The 10,296-nt window shown below is 38.1% G+C and overlaps 1 pseudogene; it reads left to right on the top strand.

Annotated features, from left to right (window-relative positions):
* Nucleotides 1-7,708: 7,708 nt before the first annotated feature.
* LOC103677968 lies at nt 7,709-8,150 on the top strand (annotated as a pseudogene).
* The last annotated feature ends 2,146 nt before the right edge of the window (nt 8,151-10,296 follow it).

Raw genomic sequence — 10,296 nt, 5'->3', positions numbered from 1 at the left:
AATGAGCTGCGGTAGGTGCTGAGATGTGGAGCACAAGGCAGCTGAGAAGTAGCTCGTTTTACATCTTTCACGTAGCAGTTTAAACTGGTTGTTAAGAAAATATATGGGATATCAAACTTTCTCTTCAAAGAGCCGGGTTTTTTTTAAACATTATTATTATTTTTTTAAAGATTTTTAATTTATTTGACAGAGAGACAGCCAGCGAGAGAGGGAACACAAGCAGGGGGAGTGGGAGAGGAAGAAGCAGGCTCCCAGCGGAGGAGCCCGATGTGGGACTCAATCCCTGAACGATGGGATCACGCCCTGAAGCCGAAGGCAGACACTTAACAACTGCGCTACCCGGGCGCCCCAAAAGAGACATTTTTTATTCTAGGGAAAGCCTATGTACATAATATTACCCTATTTCGCTTTACTTTCTTCAATTTAAAGAAAATCTGTCAAAGGAATTTTAAGTAACCTAAATCGATTTTAAAATTTCCTTTTAAAGTTTTAAACCTTCTTCATAGCTTTCTTAACAATCACTTTTAAGACTTTTCTAGTTTTGAAACTATTCAATGAGAGGGACACCTAAAAAAATGAACTTTGTAAGCGAGGAACATGTATCTCTTTCATGGGAGGGAGAAGTTTCCCTTGATCCTCTTAGGGTCTCTGGCTGGGTCTGAAAATCAAACTGACAAAGACAGATTTACAGGAGAAAAGTCTTTATGTCGACTTCATGTAAGTTTCATGTGACACAGAAGCCTTCATAAGGAAGTACAGGCCCAAAGAAATGGTTAACCGTGTGTATTTTTATGCTAGGTTTGATGAAGAGTGGACAGTCCTGTAGAAATATGACAGGTCAAATAGTATGAGGTAAGTGTAGCAAATTGGGAGAAATTAACAAGGTGTTTGCTCAGGTTTGCCTGGGTGTACCTTTGCCTTTTGAGATAATGTTCCTTTCCTCCGGGTATGGGGGGGCCATCTCACATGAGGGTTTTAGGACCTGTTTCTGAGGAGAAGGGCAGGGGGGAAGGTCAGAGTGACCTTCTTGCTTCTGTTATTTTCTTATATTTCTTCCACTTAAAATGGTCAGTATTCCAAGGTGCCCTATTTTGGGGTAACTTGTGCTGAGCCCCATCACTCTACGAGTAGAAGCAAAGAATTCGAGGCTGAAAATGTACCTCCCAACTCAGTATTTCTATCTATTTTACTTCTATCTTTGGAGCATTTATCAGGTCCCTACTGGCTACTGGAGGAGGGAGCGGATGGGAAGCGTGTAGGAAATACACAGCATTCTGTGGGCCTCAAGGGCCTTAGTTTTAGTATTTGTAGAGATGGATATTAGCAATGTAAAACAGAGGACCATAGAAAGTATGTAATGATGTATTTAACTGAACACAACTGAGTGCTAATTCAATTTAACCAAGTGCTTACAGACGATTAGTGTTACAACAGCGATCTATGCAGATTCGTTTTGATCTAAATTGTAAAAGAATTAAAATTTATTTTTGCTATCTTTCCCTTCTATCAATATTTTACATACTTACTTTTCCTGTTCCTTCCCTACTCTTAACTTTAAGATCTTTTAGGGATCAGAATGAACCAGGCTAAAATTCCAGTATGATGGCCAATATTTTGCTCCTGTCTCCTCTTCCTCCTGATGCTCCTTTTTTGTCAAAGATCCCCCCCCCCATTTTATAACTACGAATTTGGAAAATAGGAAACTGAAACTCTTACACATTTACATTAATTCAAAAATTTTAATAAAGTGATAGCTCAGGATATTTCCAAAACCATTCAGTGAAATATGAAAATGCTACCGCTGAAATTTTGTTTTCATTAAACCTTGCTCAAAGTTGCTTATATTGTCCTGCTGAATAAAATTGTTCCACTGTGTAATAAAAGCAAGGTAATATGGGCAAAATTGCAGGCTTGTAATTCCAATTTTTAAATTAGACAAGGAAAAAAAAATACCCCCTGCATTTGTAATGAATGTATATCATTATACTCCATGTTCCATTTCCTTCCTCTTTTATCCAAGTGCCTCCAGAGAATTCTTCAGATTCTTGCTTTTCCTTTTTTCCTACTGTAAAATAACATGCCCCATTTGTGAAGAGACTTTTTATAGGATAATTTTAAACCCATTTTTTTTTCTAAAGGGACAGTGATGGCATTGGTGCTTTCTCTATTCAGTTTATCTCTTGTTTACAGGTTTATGGGAAATGAGATTATCTCCATTTTCAATCCTCTATGTATTGTAGCTTCCTTGACGACTAACAGAAATCCTTTACTGACTTAGTAATGGTGAATGGAAAGGTTGAACTGAACTAAAAGTTGGGAGAAACCAAGCAGATTCCAGGTCATTCCTGAATTTTTTCATTAGGTAGTAAAATGGCTAAACTCTAAATTTTAATATGTTTGTACATGATATTAATCTCACAATGAAAAATTGCTTTTGGGACTGTTATGTATTACTCAAAATTCCCTTTTAAATTAATTTACATGATATAATTTTCTAAAGGGTAACAATCATGTAACAGTTTTACAGGACAGTAAAAGAGAGAGCCCTCCCTCCTCTACTTATTTATAATATGTCATTATTTACTTGGGAAGAAAAGATCATGAACTTCCGGGCTCAGGATTTATGGTTCTATAAAGACTTTTCAAGAAATACATCCTCAAATTTTGGGAAGAGTGTGGTTCATATCACAGAATTAAAATCTTGTCAGGTACTTTCCTGTTTTCGAATTTTACCAAATAGTTGACTGAATCATGTCATAAATGCAGTGATCACAAATTCTGTAAAACTCATAATGCCTCGCTCACTAATTATTTCATGTATAATGTATGCCTTAGGTTTCTACCATGTTTAAAATTCTGTATTTATTCTTGTTGTGTTGAAACAGTAGCTATTAGGTGCTACATAATCTTATTGATTCATATGAGGTGAATCCAACTAGCATAAAAATGACAAAAATCATTATATTTTAGTCGTTTTATTTTAGGAATAAAATAATAGCACTAGTTTCCAAGCTCCATTAGGGCAGGGAGCATATCTGCCTTATTCATATTTGTTCTCAAAGGGCTTTTGTACAGTGCCTGGTATATGAGAAAGGTTGAGAAAATTTTTGCCGAGTGAATGAATGGAAGGATTTTTATCCAAAACGTCATAACTAGATTTCTATATGTTTTATAACAGGAAGGCTTTCCCCCTGTACGGACTGAAATAGAGCCAAATACCATGCGAACACATATATCTTCCAGCAGGAAAAAAAAAAAATACTACAAAGGTTTTTAAAACAGAAAGTGTTCTGTCTAAAGGACTATTAATCATTGTAACCTGGTGAAGATTGTGTTACTTTAATTATCATATGATTTCTCTCATCTATGGAACATAAGAACTAGGAAGATCGGTAGGGGAAGAAAGGGATAAAGAAAGGGGGGGTAGTCAGAAGGGGGAATGAAGCATGAGAGACTATGGACTCTGAGAAACAAACTGAGGGCCTCAGAGGGGAGGGGGGTAGGGGAATGGGATAGACCGGTGATGGGTAGTAAGCAGGGCACGTATTGCATGGTGCACTGGGTGTTATACGCAACTAATGAATCATCGAACTTTACATCGGAAACCGGGGATGTACTGTATGGTGACTAACATAATATAATAAAAAAACATTAAAAACGATAGTGTCCAAAATATGAAAGGAATGAATTACTTGTTTTAAAATGACTAATGTCTATGAAATAATTAAATATAATATTTCAGTGGCTATCAAAAGCTTTTTGCTTATTGTTTTCTTAGGAAATATTGAGTCCATGCACAAAAACATATGTACAGGTCTTAATAGCATTTGGTTATAGAAACATCACGGCTGATGTTTCGGATTTGTTTTGTCATAAGGTTTAATCAGCATTAATCTCTTCCTTTTATTATTATTTTTGAGTAAAGGATTTAGAAATTAAAATACATTTGTGTTTGAACTACAGGAGCAACATTAGGAAAATTTTATGGGAAAAATACCATTAAATTTAGCTAAAGGACCTAGCTTTCCAGGGCACTTTATGCTGGCTTTTTAATGAATGACCCATTGAGATTTAATTTATACCAGCTCTGCTGTCTTGTAACAAGCAGCCATTATGTCTCTAAAGCATGAAGTTAATGAAATAATGCCTATTTGGAGTTGGTTATTACGTGCACAGAGATATTTTTTCTTGTTTAAAGCTAATTAACATGAAAGACAACTTGACCGTTTTAAATGAAATGAGAGGGAAATGAGAGTGATATGTCCACAATGAGGCAGACAATGGAAATTTTAGCTATCAAAGAAAAGTGGAAACACACAAACACTTCTAATTATGCTACCTTTGAGAAAAGAAACATCTTTTCAGGGAATTTTTCAACCAAGGAGTATCAGCTAAAATGATCTATTCTTTACCAAAGTTTAGCCTAATTCTCTATTTATATTACATATGAGACACATGATATTGTATCATTAGTCTGGAAAACTGGAAAGAAATCACTGAAGACGAGGGATCTCATAAATGGAAATAATGTTTAGATGCGGCCTTTTATATCTAGGTCTTAGAAGAGACCTTAAGGGGTTCTTGGAAAAGCTGAGATTGAGAAACAGTCACAAGAAATTTTATTTTTATGTGTCCTTTATTATGGGGCTGGTGGATTCTTCCTAACAAAGAGTTGAGAGCAAAGCTTTCTCAGCCTCTGAATTCTGGAGCGCCTCAGTTTTCACTCAGAGTTAGGAGACTGCTAAAAATATTTTAAGTTCTTCCATAAAAGGAAGCTAAATGTAAAGGTGCAAATTCCTTTGGATGTCCAGAGAGTTGTGACTTCCTACAGCGGTGGACAAAAAAGTCTCTCGGGACCAGTGTTAGAATCAAATTTCTGGGTTCCACCCCAGTAGGTAGGTCTGGCCAAGGAGTCGCTACTCTAGGTGGTTCTGATGCAGGGGGTCTTCACCCTACTTCTTAAGAAACACTGGCCTAGAAGCAAGATTAGGAGGTCAGAGTAACTTGGACACTATCCAACATTGATCAAAACTTACGCAATTTGTGAAGGAAATGAAGCTCTCCTCCAAATTCTGTTGCTCCCTCTCCAACAATAGAGTAAAGAAAAGGCAGTGATGGCAGAGAAGGAGAAACAGAAGCACTTAATGAGACTGCAGAACTCATCTGGAACTAAAGCACACGCCAGTTGGAGAGAAAGAGCCTCACACACTACAAATTAACAGGAAAAGTAAGGGTACTGCAGGTGGATTAGGGATCTAACAAATATTAGATGAGTACTTGGCACAAAATCAAGTTGTTATCCTGCTGTTTCATGGTGTCAGGTTTGATACAGCTTGGAGGAAATTTACCCTTGAAAGCACTTAAATGATACTGATCTTTTGTTTGTGTGTTTGTGTTAGAAAAAGGAAGATGGGGCGCCTGGGTGGGTCAGTCAGTTAAGTGTCTGCGTTTGGCTCAGGTCCTGATCCCAGGGTTCCAGGATTGAGTTCTGTGTCAGGTTCCCTGCTCAGTGGTGAGTCTGCTTGTCCCTCTGGCTCTGCCCCTCCCTCCCTCTCGTGCTCTGCCTCTTGCTCTCTCTCGTTCACTCTCAAATAAATAAATAAAATCTTAAAAAAAAAAAGAAAGAAAAAGGAAGAAAGTTGATATAGGAAGGCTTCCTGAATTGTCACAAAAAAGTGGAACCACTTTAAATTATGTGCATACAAATATCATAATATGTCCTTGGCATTTTCTCTCTAAAGCACACCTAATTCACAAAATTTTTTAAATTACATGCATATCCTGTATCAAATACATGCTTTTGGATAGTTTCATCCTGCATGTTTTTAGATGCTGACTTGTCTTTTATTTTTTCGGTATAGTTTTTTATTTTGAAATAGTTTTAGATTTTCAGAAAAGTTGCAAAGATAGCATGGAGAGTTCATAAACCTTTCACCTAGTTTCTCCTACCATTAACTTCTTGCACAACCTGGGTACCTTTGTCACAACTAAGAACACTGGTGCATTATGATTACTTTGAACTGCAGGATATCACTGGTTTTCCCATCACCGTCTTTTTCTGGTCCAGGACCCAATTCAGAATACCATTTAGTATTTTGTCATCATGTTTCCTTTCGTTTCCTCTGGTCTGTGACAGTTTCTCAGACTTTCCTTGTTTTTCATAACTTTGATGGTTTTGAGGAATATTGGTTAGGTATTTTACAGAATGTCCCTGAATTTGGGTTTGTCTTATGTTTTTCTCATGACTGCACTAGTCATGAGTTTTGGGGGAGAATACTACATGATAAAATGCTATTCTCACCATATCATACTAAGGGGTAGATGCTATTGACATGACTTACCATCAGTGATCTTAATGTCCATCAGCCAGTCAAGGTAGTGTTTGACACATTTCTCCACCGTAAAGTTGTTTTTCCCTTTCCCTATTCTACTTTTTAGAAGCAAGTCACTAAGTCCACCCCACATTCAAGGGGAATTAAGCTCCATTTTCGAGAGGGGAGAGTATCTACGTAAGTTACTAGAAATTCTTCAGTAAGAGATTCATCTCTTTGTCTCCATTTGTTTATATCCATTAGACTCATAGATATTGATTTTGCACTTTGGATTATAATCCAACACTACATTAACTATTTGTGTTGTTCACATTGTTCTAGCTTTGGTCACTGTGATCTCTCAGGTTAGCTCCTTTGTTCCTTTAACATGCCCACCCCCCTTTTTCCTTAATACTTCCTTACTTCCCGGCTCTGCAAGATGTCACAGGTCCACCTTGTATTTGCCTGCCCCATGCAAGAAATCAGTGGGCTTTGATTTTTAACCTCATAAAAACAATGAGTCAATGTATTTGGTTTCCTGTTTATAACACTGCGCAATATCACGAATGCTTTTGGGGATACTGATGGTACAGGCCAAGAACAAAGCAGCATTTTGCTAGGTGCATTATGCAGGACAAAATGTAACGATTGCTCTTAATCTGGCCTGAAGACACTGTTAGGAAAGTGATGAAAGAGACGCTTTCGGATGGATTGCACATTTTCCTTTTCACTTCCTGTCGTTATGCAGAAATAGTTTGGAGAGAACACTGTGGGGAAGGGCGGTGGTTTCGTTACCTACCTCACACAAAATCAGGCTTGACCTTGTTCTTTGTTTTTTTTTCAGCAACCTAAGTTTCCATGGTAAACCACTTTGGCCCCAGGCTCAAAACAGCTGGGAACGAGCTTCAGCAAAAAAATAAAGAGACTAACTTATTGCTTTATTCTTTCTCTTCCCCTCATCTCCCATTATTACTTGATTAACATGTATTAAAACTTCTGGTACTTCCATTATTTCAGCCAACAAATCCAGCTTCTTGATGTTCTTATCTTTCTCACCATGTTGTATCCGAAACAAGTCGGGACTAGTCTCAGATTCCTCCTACCTTCTGGTACAAGAGGAAATTGAGTCAGTGGCTGACTTTGCCTCCTTTGCCATTCCTCAGCGTTTGGAAGATTTACTGCCAAACAAGTAGCGACCGCACAGGATAGGTTTGAGGGAGGGGTGAGCGGCCATTTAAAAAGTACCTTCCTGGCACCAGTCACGGAGCCGCCCCTGAAGACTCAGCAGCCTCCCCCCGACCCCCAGGCTTCTCCGAGCTCCTTGCCAAGCCCCTGCCCTTCCCCCACTCCCACCTCTGCCTTCCACAGGAGGTTTCCACCGAGGCAAAAGGAATCCTATGTCAGCTATCCAGATTCTCCTCTCCTTCTACCCCTTTGCTGATGCAAATCCGGGTCATGATCTGCTTCCCGCTGGCACTGACGATTATACCCGTGTAAGAACTCAACAGAGAAAAGGTAGGAAGACCCTTATTAACTGTCCCGGGAATGGCTCATGATTATGATAAAAAGAAACTAGTGAAGGCCTTTAAGAAGAAATTTGCCCCCAGCGGTACTGTAACTGAGCGTCCAGAATGTGGAGAAGTAATTGCGCTGCGGGGTGACAGGCGCACCAACAAACGCCGCTTTCTCCTGGACATTGGACGGGCTCGGATGATCCGCAGCGGTTCGCGGGCTTTCAGTGCTTTTGGCTCACTAAGCTTAAGTGAGCATTTCCTTGCAACGAGTAAAAGTTCCCGTCTGTCCCTTGTCACAAGTTTGAAATCCTCACAGCTTGTATAATGTAACCATTCAGGGTCTGCTTTTAACTTGAGCTAGTATAACTCCTTGATGCAATAGACTGGAAAGAGCCATGCTAAATAAATAAATAAATAAATAAATAAATAAATAAATAAAATAAAATAAAGTAAATAGTACCTTCTTAAACTGGTTTTATCTAAGGAAGACAGGGAGGTATTGCCTCCAATAGGTATTAGGAAAAACAAGCAAATGAACGAGTGGGGTAAAAGTACCTCTGCATAGCAAAGGAAGCCATCGACAGAATAAAAGGCAACCCACTGCCTGGTAGAAAATATTTGCAAGTCATATATCTGACAAGGGGTTAATATCTAAAATATAGAAAGAATTTGTAGAACTCAATAGCAAAAACCAATTCAATAAAAAAAAAAATGGGCAGAGGAACTGAATAGACATTTTTTCCAAAGGAGACATGCAAATGCCCACCAGGGACATGAAAAGGTGCTCAACAGCACTACTCCTCAAGCAACTGCAAATCAAAACCAAAAGGAGATATCACTTCACACCTGTTAGGATGGCTGTCATCAAAAAGAGAAGGGATACCAAGTGTTGTGAGGATGTGGAGTAAAGGTAACACTTGTGTGCTGTTGCTGCGAATGTGAATTGGCGCAGCCACTATGGAGAACAGTATGGAGGCTCCTCAAAAAATTAAAGCTGGATCTACCATATGATCCAGCAATCCCACTTCTGGGTATATATCTGAGGGAAATAAATCACTACCTTGAAGCTATAGCTGCACGCCTATGTTTAGTGTGGCATTATTTACAGTAGCCAAGACAGGGAAACAGCTATACGTATACATATATGTATATATATATGTGTGTGTGTGTGTGTATATATATATATAGTGTCTACATACACACAATAAAATATTAAATGCTTTATAATATTTATATTTATAATAATATAATATTATTCAGCCATAATAAAAGGAATCCTGACATTTGTGACACATGAAATGACCTTGAGGGCATTATGCTAAGTGAAATAAGTCAGAGAGAGAAAGATGAATACTAAATATGTGGAATCTAAAAGTAATGAATTCATAGAAAAAAAGAACACATTGGTGGTTGCCAGAGATAGAGGAAATGGGTGAAGGTGATAAAAAAGTACAAGTTTCCAGTTATAAAATAAATAAGTCCTGGGATGTAATGTCCAGCGTGAGGACTATAGTGAACAATACTGTATTATATATTTGAAAGTTGCTGAGAGAGTAGACTTTAAAACTTCTCATCACAAGAAAAGAAATTGTAACTATGTGAGGTGATGGATTCTAAGTAAACTTGTCTTGGTAATCATTTCACAATATATACATATGTCCTATCATTATGTTGTACACCTTAAACTAATACAATGTTATTTCAATAATATCTCCATAAAACCGGGGAAAAAAACACTCTGACTTTCCCCTGAATTATCTTGATAACAACACCAGACCTTGAAAGAAGCCATTTATGCTTGAAAACCCACAATGATTAGTTGGTGTATTCACATGTGTAGAAAGACATATCACTGTTAAAATATATTCATGAAACTAAGGTTCTGGAACCGCCCTGAAATAGAGCTCTTGGAACATTTATTTGATCTCAACACACAGTACCTGAGATTGCCAGATACTTTCTCCCTAAAGATTTTGTTTTCTCTAATATTCTTTCAGTTATCCTGATTGTGTTTTGGATAAAGGTATAATTAGATGGTTGGACTAGATTGCAAGGTCTGTTTCAAATTGTTGGCCAACACAAACACAAAAACCATTTTGTCATTACTATGGTACTAGTAGAAGTGGGTTTTAGTTATAGAAATGGACTATGAATTTCCGGTCTCAAATGTCATTTCAGAGATGTGTCAGCAAAAAAGGTAAGAACAGGGGCATCTGGGTGGCTCCGTGGGTTAAGCGTCTGACTCTTGGTTTTGGCTCAGGTCATGATCTTATGGGTCGTGATCTCATGGGTTGTGATCTCATGGGTCATGATCTCATGGGGGGGGGGGTCATGAGATCTAGCCCTGCCTTGGTCCTCTGCTCCCTCTGCCTCTCCCTCCAATCGTGTGCAGGCGTGTGCTTTTTCTCTCTCTCTAAAATAAATGAAAAAATCTTAATAAAAAAAAAGGTAAGAAAATCAATGCACTGATC

Source organism: Ursus maritimus, unplaced genomic scaffold (assembly GCF_017311325.1).
Source record: "Ursus maritimus isolate PB19 unplaced genomic scaffold, ASM1731132v1 scaffold_8, whole genome shotgun sequence".
Classification (NCBI taxonomy): domain Eukaryota; kingdom Metazoa; phylum Chordata; class Mammalia; order Carnivora; family Ursidae; genus Ursus; species Ursus maritimus.
The sequence above is the reverse complement of the archived record's forward strand: the minus strand, read 5'-3'. Positions and strand labels throughout refer to the sequence as shown.